Source organism: Balaenoptera ricei, chromosome 2, assembly GCF_028023285.1.
Source record: "Balaenoptera ricei isolate mBalRic1 chromosome 2, mBalRic1.hap2, whole genome shotgun sequence".
NCBI classification, from domain to species: Eukaryota; Metazoa; Chordata; class Mammalia; order Artiodactyla; family Balaenopteridae; genus Balaenoptera; species Balaenoptera ricei.
The window spans coordinates 104979572-104999226 of record NC_082640.1 but is presented as its reverse complement, the minus strand read 5'-3'; the positions used below and the strand labels follow the sequence as shown (position 1 = coordinate 104999226).

The window sequence follows — 19655 nt, the reverse complement described above, 5'->3', positions numbered from 1 at the left end:
ACAGATTCTAATTTATTATATAGGTATGGGTGAGTAATTTGTGTACATTGAAAAAGAACTTGTAGAAAGAAAATACACTGAAATGTTAAAAGTACGTTTTACTAATAAATAAAACTTAGCAATATATTTAAAAGCTTACAAAAATAACTAAAACTGTTCTTTATAAATGAAATATAAATGTATTTATTTAATAATAAACATTCTTTTTGTGTGTGTGTTCTATCTGTAAGCTCTCCAACAACCACACAAAAAAAGCATTTGGTATTTAGTCTTATGTCAGAAACAAGACATTCATAAGGAAGATGAAAATATGTAAATATAAACACCACAAGAGCAACTCCACCAAAATGAGCACATGCTTTAAAAATAGTCGTGCAAATAAAATATCTCATCGGAAAGGTAAATATTAGTGAATATTTTGTTTAAAATATAGAAGCATTCATATGTAGAGTAATGATAACAGTGAAACACACATTACAAAAATACTTTAAAAACTTTTAAAATAATAAATACAGTTGTTTCCAAATTTTGCTTTCTAAAAATAAAATTCTGCTACCAACTATTATCAAGGGTGTGGGATTTTCTTTCTTTAATGCTGTTTTATGTTATCACTATGTAAAGTCAATGACAGTAACAGAATTCTGGACTCATCCAATGGAAACGCTGCATCCCTACAGGAAGGCAACATGAAATCAAAAAGCCCGAGTCTGCCTCCCTGTAAAATCTGTCCACACCAAGCCCTAAAAGCTAAAATTAAACAGTAGAAACCAGATTCACTGACTGACTGATCAAAAGGCTGTTAGGTTTTTCAATTCTTTGGGTATTGTTTTGTTGTTATCTTTTTTTTTTTATTTTCAATGCAGGAAAAGTCTTCACTGCGAAGGTCTCAAAACAGAATCCAAAAGCAAGGGAGGATCTTGTCTGGATGTTGGGCTATTCGTAAACACAGGTTCATTCTTCAGCCGAGTTTACTAAGCTGTTTAATGTCTTTGAATCAGTTTTTCTCCTTGTTAATTAAAACAAGCTAAATCAACTTTCATGAAGTTTTAGGAAGTTCTATAGGTTTTTAAGAAAGATGGAGAATAGTTCAGTGTAATTACTTCAGTAGCCCAAAAGTCCAAACTAGACTAAAAGCTAAGCAACCAAAAACCCTGAATATCTTAAATCCAGCTTTAGAAACCAAACAGATCTGGACAAATATTATTAAGTCCATGTACATTTTCCTGAACTGTTGCCCTGGCAAACTGACATGGGGAAAAGAATGTCTGCCCCAAGTAACATCCAAATTTTGGTCATAGTCTCAGCTACTATTCAGCTAAGACAATCATGAAGTCTCATTTAAAAATAAGAGTTCTGCTATATCTGAAATGACAGATGGAAGATACAGGGGCCCTCCATATCTGCAGTTTCCACATCCATAGATTCAACCCATGCGGAACCCGTGGATATAGAGGGCTGACTGTACTACATCATTTTAAATAAGGGTCTTGAGCATCCACAGATTTTGGTATCCATGCCCCCATGGATACCAAGGGACAACTGTATACAAGCATCAAGGTACAAAGAACCTGGTCCTTAGTAACTGTGGAGCCACAGTCAGCCCTGGGCCTTCTATCTAGACATAATATGAGAAAGAAGTAAACTTCTATTTTGTTTGCACGTAATTATTTAGAATTACTCTATTAAACAGCAATCAGTAATTAGTCAAAATATCACTAATACAGCAGCTAACATTTATTTAGCCTTTACTACGTACCAGACACTGTGCTAAGTGCTTTATATACAATCTTTCATTTGTTCATAACAACAACATTTTAAAACAGGTATTACTATCCCCAGAAAACCAGGCCTTATAGAGGAGAGATAACTTGCCTGGAGTCACCCAGCTACCAGGCCTTGAACACAGGCCTATCTAATGCCAACGCCATGGCCAGGCTGTTAACCACCACCCTCTACACCTTAAATTCCATTTGCCCAGGGCTTCCCTGGTGGCGCAGTGGTTAAGAATCCACCTGCCAATGCAGGGGACAGGGGTTCGAGCCCTGGTCCGGGAAGATCCCACATGCCGCGGAGCAACTAAGCCCATGTGTCACAACTACTGAGCCTGCGCTCTAGAGCCCGCGAGCCACAACTACTGAAGCCCACGCGCCTAGAGCCCGTGCTCCACAACAAGAAAAGCCACCACGATGAGAAGCCCGCGCAATGAAGAGTAGCCTCCGCTTGCTGCAACTAGAGAAAGCCCACATGCAGCAACAAAGACCCAATGCAGCCAAAAATAAATAAATTAAATAAATAAATTTTTAAAAAAATTCCATTTGCTTGGTATGGCAAGCAACTATGACCCCTCCTACAAAGCATTCCTAGAATACTGAGTTGTATAATCCTCATATTTGACTAGCACATATTCAAGACTGTGAAGACAAAGGAGGAGGAGGAGGGGGGGGAGGAGGAAAAGGGCAGAGGAGGGGGAGGGGGAGGGAAGGGGGAGGAGGAGGAGAGGAGGAAGAAGAAGAAGAAAAATATATATGTATCAGCATAGAAATGAGAAAAAGTTATATAGCCAAGATTCACAGAGGAAAAAAAGTTCCCACTGCCACTCCAATATAATACAACTTAAGGTCATGCCATAGAGCTATACACCAAATAGTTAACAGTTTGGGGTTTTGCTTTTTGAGTTTTATTTTTGTTTTTGTTTTGGAAGGAGGAGATTATAGAAGACCTTTATTTGCTACATTGTATATTTCTATGATGTTTGAAGTTTTTATAACTAGTTAGCATTACTTTTATTATCTGAAAAGGCAGTAAAGATTTCTTAAAATATGTCCCAGGAATTTTCCTGTTTGGAATTTTATCATTTAAGAATATGTAATTGTCTAAGTTACAAAAAAAAAAAAAAGGCAAACTGCTAGGAAAATGTAATGATATGGATGAAGTGATCAAAGAAAAAGAAATCAGATTTATAAAAATCTATTTCCAACTATATAATTCCAATATGGATATACAGTAACTTATAACACTAACTACAGCATAACAAGGGAAGAGAGTTAAGTGAAAAAAATTAGGCAAAAGAAAAATAAAGGTGAAAGAAATAAGATGAAAATGACAGTGTGCCAAATGCATAGGCTAAAAGTTCTGTAGCCTTGTTAGAAATGGGCTGAAGAATCTTTTTCTGAGCTTCCTAGCAGACAGGACAAAAGGAGCTCAGCATGTCAATCAGATGATAGAAATGGACCTATGAGAAGGAAACACAACTGATTTGGGGACCAGAACCTACTGAGATGCTTTCTCTGCTGAGACCATGGAAAGAAGATACTTTTTCACATAATGAATTATGTCTCCAAACACAGATGGGATTTTTGAAACTTTGGGGCCCAGTTTCAAGTACAAAGGTTTAATAATTTTAAGGCCAAAATTTAAATAACTTAAAGCTGAAAGACATGCATATTATATAGAAGCTGAAATAAAATGGTCTCAATACGGTTGCTGAACTAGTTTCCAACCACCTTCTCCTTTATATAAATGATATATTGTCATTTACTTTCCATAATTTACTTTCTTTGCAGATACTAACATCTTAAATATTAGTGACCCATTTTTTAAATATGCAGCACTAAAATCATTACGGTCTGACATTTTTATATGCTTATAAAACATATTTTGTTCCAACTGTTTTTATTAGAAATGTGGCCTGCTGAAAACCAAAACCTACATATTTTACTTCGAAAAAAAAAAAGGCAGCTGGAAATATAAAACCCCACACGTTTGCTTTTAACACTGCTTGGGAACTAAAACCTATGATGTGAATTTGACATCTATTAATGGTTTGCTCAAAGAAACTGAGACTATGTTCTAACAGAAAGCAGCACTCTGAGCTCACACCACAACCCACGGCATCCTCACTGCTTCCCAGGAAGGGGGCAAGCAGGGGGGCCATGCGCTCCGAGGCTCCCTGGATGAGGGCTTGCTTTCACAGGGATCTCTGCATCGCTGTACTGTCTCCAGATTCAAGAATACAGAAACAAATTCTTTGGAATTTAGCCCCCGGGGAGGCAAGCAAACTATGTTAACCACATGCAAACATTTATATTACTCTCTGGTTTGTTTCCATGACCTTCCAAAATAAATTGCAATTTAAAATCAGATCTTAGAGGACTACATATGACAAGACATCCATATTGTTTTCTTGCCTCATGAAAGGACCAAATTAGTGAAAACAGTTACTTAATATCATTTAAATTTGAATACTCTAATCACAGATGTGTTTATATTAAAATAAATGTTTGTTTCTTAAAATACAATTTATCCTCAAACTCTTCTGCTATAAATTAAATATACCAAGCACAGATGGAGGAAGTAGATGCCTAGAAGTGGCCAATAGATAAAAGGTCCTGGTCCAGTAAGGGCAAGGAAAAAGAACAAAACCAAATATATGTACATAGATGGGGGCAGAAGTAAAGTATATAAGCAGCAGAGGCATGGTTGCTCACTGGGTGGGTTCTCAGGGAGCAGGTCAACAGAAGTTAATCGGGTGGTTAACAGCCCAAATAGCCAACTGATTTCCAGTATAAATATCAGCCCAAAGACAAGTCTATCTACATGTTCTCTACTAGTTGATCCCTTATTAGACATCTCCAGCTGGAACTTCAAAACTTGACATGAACCTCAACCAAGTAGGTTTATCATGGGAATGCAAGACTAGTTCAATAGGCAAAAACCAACCAATGTAATCTACCAGAGTAGCAGTCTACTGGAAAAATGATAAAAATAATAATAACAATCACATCAACTGATATAGAAAAGCATTTGAAAAATTTAACATCCATTCTTGATTTTAAAACTCTCTCAGCAAAGCAGGAATAAAAGGGAACTTCTTCAACCAGATAAAACCTGCAGCTAAAATCATACTTAATGGTAAAAGATTGAATGCTTTAATCCCAAAATTAAAAACAAAGCAGAAATGTCCACTCTCATCACCCCTATTCAAAACTGTACTGGAAGTTTTTGCCAGTGTAAGAAAAAAAGGCAAGAAGAAGAAATAAAAGGTATACAAGATTGGAAATTAAAAAATAAAACTATTCCTATTCACAGACAAGATGACTGACTATGGAGAAAGCCCCATGGTACCAGGAAGGAAACAAAAAAACCCTCCTGGAACTAATAAGTGATGTTTAGCAAGTTCACCAGATAAAAGTCAACACACAAAAATTAATCATATTTATATACTAGCATGGTACAACTAGATCCCAAAAAACATACCATTTATAATAGTTCCAAAAAACTAAATACTTAAGTATAAATCTAAAAACGTATGTATAGGATCTATATACTGAAACTACAAAATGCTGCTGAAAGAAATCAAAGACTTAAATAAATAGAAAGGTGTACCATGTTGATGGATTGGAAGATTCAACATAATAAAGATGTCTGTTCTCACCAAACTTATCTATAAATTTGTGCAACCTCAATCAAAATCCTAGCATGATTCTCTATACATATAGACAAGCTGATTCTAAAATTTATATGAAAAGACAAAAAAGAACTAGGATAGCCAAAATAATTTTGATAAAAGAAAAATAAAATTAGGGAAATCACATGACCTGATTTGAAGACTTACCATAAAGCTGCAGTAATTAAGACAGTGCAGTACCGGCAAAGGGATAGACACAATAGAGCAATAGAACAGAATAAAGAGTCCAGTAATAGATCCACACATATATGGCCAGGTTATATTTGCAAAGAGTGTAAAAATAATTCAATGGAAAAAAAACAGGCCTCAGCAAATGGTGTTGGAACAAATGGACATCCATATGCAAAAACAAAAGAACCTTGACCTAAACCTTGTACCTTTTATAAAATTTAATTCAAGGTCTATGGTCGGCCCCGTAGCGGCCAGCCGCCCCGGACCAAGCTCAAGTGTATGGCTCCAGGAACCAGCTCCGAGGCCCCAATAACAGGCCGCCCCCGCAGCTCCAGACACGGGGTGAGGCTCATACCATCCGAACTGTGGAAGGAATTTCGGTGGTAGGAGTCTCTGTGATTGTAGGGTCTCCTCTGGTCTGAGAATGGCTACCCCTCGATATGAGCCAGTGGCTGAGATTGGTGTTGGTGCCTATGGGACGGTGTATAAGGCCCCTGATCCCCACAGTGGCTTCTCTGTGGCCCTCAAGAGTGTAAGAGTCCCCAGTGGAGGAGGTGCTGGAGGGGGCCTTCCCATCAGCACAGTTCATGGGGTGGCTTATTGTGGCGACTGAAGGCTTTTGAGCATCCCAATGTTGTCTGGCTGATGGATGTCTGTGCCACAGCCTGAACTGACCGGGAGACCAAAGTGACCCTGGTGTTTGAGCATGTGGACCAAGACCTAAGGACATATCTAGACAAGGCACCCCCACCAGGCTTGCCAGTGGAGACCATCAAGGATCTGATGCACCAGTTTCTAAGAGGCCTAGATTTCCTTCATGCCAACTGCATCATTCACCAAGACCTGAAGCCAGAGAACATTCTGGTGACAAGTGGTGGAACAGTCAAGCTGGCTGAATCTATAGCTACCAGATGGCACTTAACACCTGTGGTTGTTACACTCTGGTACCGTGCTCCAGAAGTTCTTTTGCAGTCTACGTATGCAACCCCTGTGGACATGTGGAGCGTTGGCTGTACCTTCACAGAGATGTTTCGTCGAAAGCCTCTCTTCTGTGGAAACTCTGAAGCTGACCAGTTAGGCAAAATCTTTGACCTGACTGAACTGCCCCCAGAGGATGACTGGCCCTGAGATGTGTCTCTACCCCCAGGAGCCTTTTCCCTCAGAGGGCCCCACGCAGTGCAGTCAGTGGTACCTGAGATGGAGGAGTCTGGAGCACAGCTGCTGCTGGAGATGCTGACTTTTAACCCACACAAGTGAATCTCTGCCTTCCGAGCCCTGCAGCACTCTTATCTACATAAGGCAGAAGGTAACCCAGAGTGAGCCACGGACGGAATAGTTGCAACAGAACCAAGAGAAGAGAAGCCAACATTCCCTTCCTTTGAACATTTGAGTGGAGAGTCCCCCACTAAGAAGGCAACCTCTGCCTTCATCCCTGAGGCTCTGGAGACTCCCCCAATGTTTTACAGAGAATATTTTGCTGCCTTAATGACATTCCCCTCCCACCCCTCCTTTTGAGGCTTATCCTTCTCCTGCCCCCTCTGTGTCCTTACACCAAGGGGTATGTCCCTTGTTCTTCCCCTTCCCTATACCTTGATATTGGGATCCTTTTTTATACAGGAAAAACAACAAAACAAAACAAAACAAAATTAACTCAAAATGGATCATATATCTAGTGTTAAAATGTAAAACTATAAAACTTTTAAAAGAAAACATAAAAGAAAATCTTCATGACCCGGGGTTAGGCAAAGATTTCTAGACATGACACCAAAAGAAGAAAGTGATAAATTAAAACTACCTCAAAATTAAAATTTTCTCCTCTGCAAAAGACACTGTTAAGAGAATGAAAAGACAAGCCAACAAAGTAGAAGAAAATATTTTGCAAAAAAGATAAATCAGTCCTTTATCTGATAATGGACTTGGAAACAGAATATTTAAAGAACTCTCAAACCTCAACAGTAAGAAAATAAACAGCCCAACTTAAAAAAATGGGCAAAAGACAAACATTTCACCAAAGGGGATGTATACATGGTAAATAGGCTCATGAAAATACATTCAACATCATTAGCCACAGGAAAATGCAAATTAAAACAATGATGATATACCACTACACACCTACTAGAATGGCTAAAATTTTAAATTCTAACAATGCCAAGTGCTGGAAAGACTATGGAACAATTCAAACAATCATATATGACTGAAGGGAAATGCAAAATGTATAGCCACTGTGGAAAACAGTTTTTGCAGTTTCTTCTAAAGGTAAACATATACTTACCAAACAACTCAGCAATTCACTTTTGAGCATTTATCTCAGAGAAATGAAAATTGATGTTCACACAAAAACCTGGATACGAAGTTTATAATAGTTCTATTGATTACTGCCAAAAATTGGAAATAGCCCAAATATCCTTCAACAGATAAATGGACAAACTATGGTACATCCATACAATGGAAAACTATTCATTGTATTTCATACAATGGAATATAGCAAAAAAAGGGAAAGTACTATAGATACATGCAACTTGAATGAATTTCAAAGGCGTTATGCTGAGCAAAAGAAACCAGACACAAGAATATATGCCACATTATTCCATTTATATGGTGTTCTCCTACAGATGTGGGAAGAGTGTAACTACAAACGGATAGCATGGAGAGTTTGGGGAAGCAATGGAACTGTTCTGTATTCTTACATGTGTTAAAATTCATGGGACCTTACACCAAAAAAGTCCATTTTTCTGTATGTTAATTTAAACTTTAAAAAAATTTAAATATCTTTGAGATAATTTAATATTAAGAAATTATTCTTAATTTTGTTAGGTGGATAATGGCACAGTGGTTATATTTCTTAAAAACCCTTATCAATTAGAGACTCATACTGAGTATTTATGGGTGAAATGACATGATGTCTTGGATTTGCTTTAAAATAACTCCTACAGGCATAGGGTCAGGAAGGGGGTCATAGATATGATAAACGTTGAAGCTGAGGATGGGTAATGGGTACCTGGGTTTTCATTAGACTCCTCTGACTATTTTGTTGTATGTGTTTGAAAATTTTCACAGTCAATGGTTTTATAACATAAAAATTTTTTAAAGTTGAGCATGAGGAATCCAGAGAGCACACTGAGGTACATGGGAAAAATTATTTAAAAGGTTGGAGAACAAAAACTACAGCAGTGATTCTTGTCTGCCTCCCTCCCCATTGGATTCCCCAGTGCCAAGCACAGTGCCTGGCACATAGGACATAGTCCATAAATCATTGCTCAATGAATGAAAAATGAATGATGAAGAAACAAGGGGAGAGCTTACTTTTTGTCCTTAGCCCTACAGAAGGACACAGCATCAAGAATCATAATTCTTTGTATCTAATTTTTGATAGTTTGATTAATATGTGTCTTGGCGTATTTCTCCTTGGATTTATCCTGTATGGGACTCTCTGTGCTTCCTGGACTTGATTAACGATTTCCTTTCCCATATTAGGGAAGTTTTCAACTATAATCTCTTCAAATATTTTCTCAGTCCCTTTCTTTTTCTCTTCTTCTTCTGGGACCCCTATCATTCGAATGTTGGTGCATTTAACGTTGTCCCAGAGGTCTCTGAGACTGTCCTCAATTCTTTTCATTCTTTTTTCTTTATTCTGCTCTGCAGTAGTTATTTCCACTATTTTATCTTCCAGGTCACTTCTCCATTCTTCTGTCTCAGTTATTCTGCTACTGATCCCTTCTAGAGAATTTCTAATTTCATTTACTGTGTTGTTCATCATTGTTTGTTTGCTCTTTCGTTCTTCTAGGCCCTTGTTAAACATTTCCTGTATTTTCTCCATTCTATTTCCAAGATTTTGGAAGATCTTTACTATCATTATTCTGAATTCTTTTTCAGGTAGACTGCCTATTTCCTCTTCATTTGTTAGGTCGGGTGGGTTTTTACCTCGCTCCTTCATCTGCTGTGTGTTTCTCTGTCTTCTCATTTTGCTTATCTTACTGTGTTTGGGGTCTCCTTTTCCCAGGCTGCAGGTTCGTAGTTCCCGTTGTTTTTGGTGTCTGCCCCCAGTGGCTAAGGTTGGTCCAGTGGGTTGTGTAGGTTTTCTGGTGGAGGGGACTAGTGCCTGCGTTCTGGTGGATGAGGCTGGATCTTGTCTTTCTGGTGGGCACGTGCACGTCTGGTGGTGTGTTTTGGGGTGTCTGTGGCCTTATTATGATTTTAGGCAGCTTCTCTGCTAATGGGTGGGGTTGTGTTCCTGCCTTGCTAATTGTTTGGCATAGGATGTCCAGCACTGAAGCTTGCTGGTCATTGAGTGGAGCTGGGTCTTGGCGTTGAGATGGAGATCTCTGGAAGATTTTCGCTGTTTGATATTACGTGGAGCTGGGAGGTCTCTTGTGGACCAGTGTCCTGAAGTTGGCTCTCCCACCTCAGAGGCACAGCCCTGACGCCTGGCTGGAGCACCAAGAGCCTGTCATCCACACGGCTCAGAATAAAAGGGAGAAAAAAAAAAAGAAACAAAGAAAGAAAGAAGAAGATAAAGTAAAATAAAATAAAGTTATTAAAATAAAAAATAATTATTAAAGAAAATTTTTTTTAAGTAATTAAAAAAAATAAAGAAGAGAGCAACCAAACCAAAAAACAAATCCACCAATGATAACAAGTGCTAAAAACTCTACAAAAAAAAAAAAAAAAAAAGGACAGACAGAACCCTAGGACAAATGGTAAAAGCAGAGCTATCACACACAGAAGCGTACACATACACACTCACAAAAAGAGAAAAAGGAAAAAATATATATATATTGTTGCTCCCAAAGTCCACCTCCTCAATTTGGCATGATTCGTTGTCTCTTCAGGTATTCCACAGATGCAGGGTACATCAAGTTGATTGTGGAGATGAATCCGCTGCTCCTGAGGCTGCTGGGAGAGGTTTCCCTTTCTCTTCTTTGTTCGCACAGCTCCTGGGGTTCAGCTTTGGATTTGGCCCCACCTCTGTGTGTAGGTCGCCTGAGGGCGTCTGTTCTTCGCTCAAACAGGACGGGGTTAAAGGAGCAGCTGATTCGAGGGCTCTGGCTCACTCAGGCCAAGGGGAGGGAAGGGTACAGAATGTGGGGTGAGTCTGTGGCGGCAGAAGCCGGCATGACATTGCAACAGCCTGAGGCGCGCCATGCGTTCTCCCGGGGAAGTTGTCCCTGGGTCACAGGACCCTGGCAGTGGCGGGCTGCACAGGTTCCCAGAAGGGGAGGTGTGGATAGTGATCTGTGCTTGCTCACAGGCTTCTTGGTGGCTGCAGCAGCAGCAGTCTTAGCATCTCATGCCCATCTCTGGGGTCGGCACTGATAGCCGCGGCTCGTGCCCATCTCTGGAGCTCTTTTAAGTGGCACTCTTAATCCCCTCTCCTCACACACCAGGAAACAAAGAGGCAAGAAAATGTCTCTTGCCTCTTCCGAAGCTCCAGACTTTTTCCCAGACTCCCTCCCGGCTAGCTGTGGCGCACTAGTCCCTTCAGGCTGTGTTCTAGCAGCCAATCCCAGTCCTCTCCCTGGGATCCAACCTCTGAAGCCCGAGCCTCAGCTCCCAGGCCCCACCCATCCCGGCGGGTGAGCAGACAAGCCTCTCCGGCTGGTGAGTGCTGGTCAGCACAGATCCTCTGTGCGGGAATCTCTCCGCTTTGCCCTCCGCACACCAGTTGCCGTGCTCTCCTCCATGGCTCCGAAGCTTCCCCCCTCTGCCACCCGCAGTCTCCGCCCGCAAAGGGGCTTCCTAGTGTGTGGAAACCTCTCCTCCTTCACAGATCCCTCCCACTGATGCAGAAAATTATAAGACACTGATGAAAGAAATTAAAGATGATACAAACAGATGGAGAGATATACCATGTTCTTGGATTGAAAGAATCAACATTGTGAAAATGACTCTACTACCCAAAGCAATCTACAGATTCAATGCAATCCCTATCAAACTACCACTGGCATTTTTCACAGAACTAGAACAAAAAATTTCACAATTTGTATGGAAACACAAAAGGCCCCGAATAGCCAAAGCAATCTTGAGAAAGAAAAAACGAGCTGGAGGAATCAGGCTCCCTGACTTCAGACTATACTACAAAGCTACAGTAATCAAGACAGTATGGTACTGGCACAAAAACAGAAATATAGATCAATGGAACAGGATAGAAAGCCCAGAGATAAGCGCACGCACATACGGTCACCTTATCCTTGATAAAGGAGGCAAGAATATATAGTGGAGAAAAGACAGCCCCTTCAATAAGTGGTGCTGGGAAAACTGGACAGCTACATATAAAAGAATGAAATTAGAACACTCCCTAACACTATACACAAAAATAAACTCAAAATGGATTAAAGACCTAAATGTAAGGCCAGACACTATCAAACTCTTAGAGGAAAACATAGGCAGAACACTCTTTGACATAAATCACAGCAAGATCCTTTTTGACCCACTTCCTAAGAAATGGAAATAAAAACAAAAATAGACAAATGGGACCTAAGGAAACTTAAAAGCTTTTGCGCAGCAAAGGAAAACTTAAACAAGGCGATAAGACAACCCTCAGAATGGGAGAAAATATTTGCAAATGAAGCAACTGACAAAGGATTAATCTCCAAAATTTACAAGCAGCTCATGCAGCTCAATATCAAAAAAACAAACAACCCAATCCAAAAATGGGCAGAAGACCTAAATAGACATTTCTCCAAAGAAGATATACAGATTGCCAACAAACACATGAAAGGATGTTCAACATCACTAATCATTAGAGAAATGCAAATCAAAACTACAATGAGATATCATCTCACACCAGTCAGAATGGCCATCATCAAAAAATCTACAAACAATAAATGCTGGAGAGGCTGTGGAGAAAAGGGAACCCTCTTACACTGTTGGTGGGAATGTAAATTGATACAACCACTATGGAGAACAGTGTGGAGGTTCCTTAAAAAACTAAACATAGAAATACCATACAACCCAGCAATCCCACTACTGGGCATATACCCTGAGAAAACCATAATTCAAAAAGAGTCATGTACCACAATGCTCATTGCAGCTCTATTTACAATTGCCAGGGCATGGAAACAATCTAAGTGTCCATCGACAGATGAATGGATAAAGAAGATGTGGCACATATATACAATAGAATATTACTGAGCCATAAAAAGAAACAAAATTGAGTTATTTGTAGTGAGGTGGATGGACCTAGAGTCTGTCATACAGAGTGAAGTAAGTCAGAAAGAGAAAAACAAATACCGTATGCTAATACATATATATGGAATCTAAAAAAAAAAAAAAATGGTCATGAAGAACCTAGGGGCAGAACAGAAGTAAAGACGCAGACCTACTAGAGAATGGACTTGAGGACACGGGGAGGGGGAATGGTAAGGGTAAGCTGGGACAAAGTGAGAGAGTGGCATGGACATATATACACTACCAAATGTAAAATAGATAGCTAGTGGGAAGCAGCCGCATAGGACAGGGAGATCAGCTCAGTGCTTTGTGACCACCTAGAGGGGTGGGATAGGGAGGGTGGGAGGGAGGGAGATGCAAGAGGGAAGAGATATGGGGATATATGTATATGTATAACTGATTCACTTTGTTATAAAGCAGAAACTAACACACCATTGTAAAGCAATTATACTCCAATAAAGATGTTAAAAAAAAAAAGAATCATAATTCTCCACAACTGAAATCTGAATAGGAAAAACTGGCTTCAGATCTTTTTTTTTTTTTGAAGTGTTCAAAACTCAGTTCTATTCCTATTTCCTCCCTTTCTAAAATATCCTAGCTCATACTGGTTTGTCTTTTGTGAACCATTCTAGTAAATGGTCCTAACAATTTCCTACTTGATCAAATACAGTGTTGAAGTGTCCTCTTGTGTATGATGCCTACGCTTTGGCTTCCTCACCAGATGATGAGATGAGAACACCCGATGTGGACTGAGTCCCCATATATCCAGGCACTGTCCTAAGAACTTTCCATTCAACCCTACAAGGTCAGTTCTTATTATCTCCACTCACAGAGGAAGAAACTGAGGCAGAGAGAGGTCAAGTAACTTCTCAAAAGTCACACTACTAGTAAGGGACAGAGCAGGGACTCAAACACAGACAATTTGGCTCCACACTTGTCTCAATACTGCCTCTTACTAGGACCTTGAGAACACAGACTCCATCATACATACTTTTGTATTCTTCTCAGCAATGACCCCCATGCAGTAGACATTTTACAATCTAAGTGACTGGTGTGTTATCTGGGCTGTCTTTGCAAATCTCAGAGAGCATCTTTCGGGAAGTTTTTAGCTAAAGTCTACGTTGTTCTGAAGAGCTCTCCTGTTGTTTCTTTAATGTTTTATTTAATTCCACCATGAGAATTTCCTTGACAAAAAAACCACAACCACTATTCATGTGTAAAAGACAAAATGTTAGTACCTAATCAGATGTTAAGATTCTTTGTGCAAATACTGCCCAAAATAGATACCAAAACAATACTAATAAAGTAAAAATCATCCTGAGAAAATTTATTTTATAACCCAGTAAAAGTCCTTTACTGCAAACATTCCTCCCCAACCCCTAACTCCCTCCCCCTATCATACACACGAACAGAGGAACTTTCAAAGATTACTCGTGACTGAGGAGATAAAATACACCTCTGGGAATTTTGATCACTCTTAAGATCTCTATCACTAGCAGTTTGTTTTGAAAAACTTCAATATTTGACATGATTCTGGATTACACGTGGTTTAAGGGTAAAGAAAAGAAATTAGTACAGTCAACTGTCTAACAGTACAGGCTATCTTTCTAATGAGGTATGTGCTTGCTGAACACAGCTAATCTGAAAAAAAAAATTCTAAAAGATGAGTTCTCCCATTGATCTTTTTCTTCTATGGAATTATTCTAAAGACAGATTAATCCTAAAAGAAGAAGAAAGACTTTTAATGAAATTTCACTGCACTTGGCCATCATCCAGACTTCGGTTAGGTCCCGCAATACACTCCAGACACACGACATGTCTTCTGTATGTTCACATGTCAGATCATTTCAACGAAATGGTAAAAAAGTCACGAAGCTATGATTTTCAAGTATAACTCAAATCTTGCTGGCATAATTAGTTAACACTAGCAAAAAGGATAACAAAAACCATCCAGCTAATACAAGTTATTTTAAATAATGAATTTGGAGCAGGATAATTTTAGTGACCATAAAACAAAGGGAAAAACATTATCCTATCAAGACAACAATATGCTAATCGATTCACCACTTATATCTTAAAGGGATCCTCCAGGAAACCCCAACTCTACCAAGCAACCCTCCACTGACTTCCAATTACCACTGGCAAGAAGGAGAATACAGACACGATGATGTGACCACTAGGTGGCACCTCCACACCGTTTCTTTCATCTCAAAACCTTATTTCCTCTTTTATTATGGCTTTCCCAAAATATTAGCAGTGCAAAATACAAAACCAGGTGCCTCACTTCAATAAAGAAAACAGACAAAAACAAATTTAGAAAGCATATTTTTAATTAAAAATGCTTCCTGTAACTTTATACATATAACGCTTTGGTTTACAGTCATCAAAGACTATCTCACCAAACTGTAAATATGAATTCGTATTCTGTATCCCTCTCTCTTTTGGTATCATTCCAATATCACAATATAGAATTGGGAGGAATTTCTTTTCTTTTTTGTCATAAATATCTTTTAAGGCAAACTTCTGCATAAAAATCCCTGTGTGGGAGATTACCGGTTCAATATGGTGGAGTAGAAAGATGTGCGCTCACTCCCTCTTGTGAGAGCACCAGAATCACAACCAACTGCTGAACAATCATCGACAGGACGACACTGGAACTCACCAAAAAAGATACCCCACATCCAAAGATGAAGGAGAAACCACAATGAGATGGTAGGAGGTGCGCAATCACAATAAAATCAAATCCCATAACTGCTGGGTGGGTGACCTACAAACTGGAGAACAGTTATACCACAGAAGTCCACCCACTGGAGTGAAGGTTCTGAGCCTCACGTCAGGCTTCCCAACCTGAGGGTCCGGCAGCAAGAGGAGGAATTCCTAGAGAATCAGACTTTGAAGGCTAGCAGGATTGACTCCAGGACTTTGACAGGACTGGGGGAAACAGAGACTCCACTCTTGGAGGGCACACACAAAGTAGTGTGCACATCAGGACCCAGGGGAAGGAGCAGTGACCCCATAGGAGACCGAACCAGACCTACCTGCTAGTGTTGGAGTGTCTCCTGCAGAGATGGAGGTGGCTGTGGGTCACCGTGAGGACAAGGACACTGGCAGCAGAAGTTCTGGGAAGTACTCCTTGGCGTGAGCCCTCCCAGAGTCTGCCATTAGCCCCACCAAAGAGCCCAGGTAGGCTCCAGTGTTGGGTTGCCTCAGGCCAAACAACCAACAGGGAGGGAACCCAGCCCCACCCATCAGCAGACAAGCGGATTAAAGTTTTACTGAGCTCTGCCCACCACAGCAACACCCAGCTCTACCCACCACCAGTCCCTCCAATCAGGAAACGTGCACAAGCCTCTTAGAGAGCCTCATCCACCAGAGGGCAGACAGCAGAACAAGAAGAACTACAATCCTGCAGCCTGTGGAACAAAAACCACATTCACAGAAAGATACACAACATGAAAAGGCAGAGGGCTATGTACCAGATGAAGGAACAAGATAAAACCCCAGAAAAACAACTAAATGAAATGGAGATAGGTAATCTTCCAGAAAAAGAATTCAGAATAATGATAGTGAAGATGATAGAGGACCTCAGAAAAAGAATGGAGGCAAAGATCGAGAAGATGCAAGAAATATTTTAAAAAGACCTAGAAGAATTAAAGGACAAACACCTAGAAGAATTAAAGAACAAACAAACAGATGAACAATAATAAATGAATTGAAAAATACACTAGAAGGAATCCACAGAAGAATAACTGAGGCAGAAGAACGGGTAAGTGACCTGGAAGACAGAATGGTGCAATTCTGTGCCGTGGAATCGAATAAAGAAAAAAGAATGAAAAGAAATGAAGACAGCATAAGAGACCTCTGGGACAACATTAAACATAAGAACATTCACATTATAGGGGTCCCAGAAGGAGAAGAGAGAGAGAAAGGACCCGAGAAAATATATGAAAAGATTATAGTCGAAAACTTTCCTAACATGTGAAAGGAACGAGCCACCCAAGTCCAGGAAGCGCAGACAGTCCGAGGCAGGATAAATCCAAGGAGAAACGTGCCAATACACATAGTAATCAAATTGACAAAAATTAAAGAAGAAGAAAAATTATTGAAAGCAACAAGGGAAAAACAATGAATAACATACAAGGGAACTCCCATAAGGTTAACAGCTGCTTTCTCAGCAGAAACTCTACAAGCCAGAAGGGAGTGGCATGACATTTAAAGTGATGAAAGGGAAGAACCTACAACCCAGATTACTCGAGCCGGCAAGGATCTCATTCAGATTTGATGGAGAAATCAAAAGCTTTACAGCCAATCAAAAGCTAAGAGAATTCAGCACCACCAAACCAGCTCTACAACAAATGTTAAAGGAACTTCTCTAAGTGGGAAACACAAGAGAAGAAAAGGACCTACACAAACAAACCCATAACAATTAAGAAACTGGTAATAGGAACATACATATCGACAATTTCGTTAAATGTGAATGGATTAAATGCTCCAACCAAAAGACACAGGCTTGCTGAATGGATACAAAAACAAGACCTAGGGACTTCCTTGGTGGTGCAGTGGTTAAGAATCCGCCTGCCAATGCAGGGGACATGGGTTCGAGCCCTGGTCCAGGAAGATCCCACATGCCGCAGAGCAACTAAGCCCATGTGCCACAACTACTGAGCCTGTGCTCTAGAGTCCGCGAGCCACAAATACTGAGCCCACGTGCCACAACTACTGAAGCCCGCGTGCCTAGAGCCTGTGCTCTGCAACAGGAGAAGCCACCGCAATGAGAAGCCCATGCACTGCAATGAAGAGTAGCCCTCGCTCGCCACAACTACAGAAAGCCCGCGTGCAGCAACGAACACCCAACGCAGCCAAAAACAAATTAATTAATTAATTAATTTTTAAAAAGACAAACAAAAAACAAGACCCATATATATGCTGTCTACAAGAGACCCACTTCAGACCTAGGGACACACACACACTGAAAGTGAGGGGATGGAAAAAGATATTCCATGCAAATGGAAATCAAAAGAAAGCTGGAGTAGCAATACTCATATCATATAAAATAGACTTTAAAATAAAGAATGTTACAAGAGACAAGGAAGGACACTACATAATGATCAAGGGATCAATCCAAGAAGAAGATAAAACAATTATAAATATATATGCACCCAACATAGGAGCACCTCAATACATAAGGCAACTGCTAACAGCTCTAAAAGAGGAAATCGACAGCAACACAATAATAGTGGCGGACTTTAACACCTCACTTACACCAATGGACAGATCACTCAAAAAGAAAATTAATAAGGAAACCCAAGCTTTAAATGACACAACAGACCAGATAGATTTAATTGATATTTTTAGGACATTCCATCCAAAAAACACCAGATCACACTTTCTTCTCAAGTGTACATGGAACATTCTCCAGGATAGATCACATTGTGGGTCATAAATCAAGCCTCAGTAAATTTAAGAAAATTGAAATCATATCAAGCATCTTTTCTGACTGCAACGCTATGAGATTAGAAATCAGTTACAGGGAAGAAAACCATAAAAAACACAAACACATGTAGGCTAAACAATATGTTACTAAATAACCAAGAGATCACTGAAAAAATCAAACAGGAAATCAAAAAATACCTAGAGACAACTGACAAAGAAAACATGATGATCCAAAACTTATGGGATGCAGCAAAAGCAGTTCTAAGAGGGAAATTTATAGCAATATAAGCCTACCTCAAGAAACAAGAAAAATCTCGAATAAACAATCTAAACTTACACCTAAAGGAACTAGAGAAAGAAGAACAAACAAAATCCAAAGTTAGTAGAAGGAAAGAAATCATAAAGATCAGAGCAGAAAAAATGAAATAGAAACAAAGAAAACAATAGCAAAGATCAATAAAAGCAAAAGCTGGATCTTTGAGAACATAAACAAAATTGATAAACCATTAGCCAGACTCATCAAGAAAAAGAGGGAGAGGACTCTAATCAATAAAATTAGAAATGAAAAAGGGAAGTTACAACAGACAGTGAAGAAATACAAAGCATCCTAGGAGACTACTACAAGCAACTCTATGCCAATAAAATGGACAACCTGGAAGAAATGGACAACCTGGAAGAAATGGACAAATTCTTAGAAAGGTATAACCTTCCAAGACTGAACCAGGAAGAAATAGAAAATATGAACAGACCAATCACAAGTAATGAAATTGAAACTGTGACTAAAAATCTTCCAACAAACAAAAGCCCAGGACCAGATGGCTTCACAGGTGAATTCCATCAAACATTTAGAGAAGAGCTAACACCCATCCTTCTCAAACTCTTCCAAAAATTGCAGAGGAAGGAAAACCCCCAAACTCATTCTATGAGGCCACCATCACCCTGATACCAAAACCAGACAAAGATACTACAAAAAAAGAAAATTACAGACCAATATCACTGATGAATATAGATGCAAAAATCCTCAACAAAATACTAGCAAACAGAGTCCAACAACACATTAAAAGGATCATACACCATGATCAAGTGGGATTTATCCCAGGGATGCAAGGATTCTTCAATATATGCAAATCAATCATTGTGATACACCATATTAACAAACTGAAGAACAAAAACCATATGATCCTCTCAATAGATGCAGAAAAAGCTTTTGACAAAATTCAACACCCATTTATGATAAAAACTCTCCAGAAAGTGGGCATAGAGGGAACCGACCTCAACATAATAAAGGCCATATATGACAAACCCACAGCAAATATCATTCTCAACAGTGAAAAACTGAAAGCATTTCCTCTAAGACCAGGAACAAGACAAGGATGTCCACTCTCACCACTATTATTCAACATAGTTTTGGAAGTCT

The 19655-nt window shown here is 39.5% G+C and overlaps 1 protein-coding gene and 1 pseudogene across 2 annotated transcripts in view; one reads left to right on the top strand and one right to left on the bottom strand.

Moving 5' to 3' along the window:
• The window catches only part of GPR176 (G protein-coupled receptor 176), a 341317-nt gene that overhangs the window by 77465 nt on the left and 244197 nt on the right, over window positions 1–19655 (bottom strand). The window lies entirely within an intron of this gene.
• LOC132360507 (cyclin-dependent kinase 4-like) lies at window positions 5955–6958 on the top strand (annotated as a pseudogene).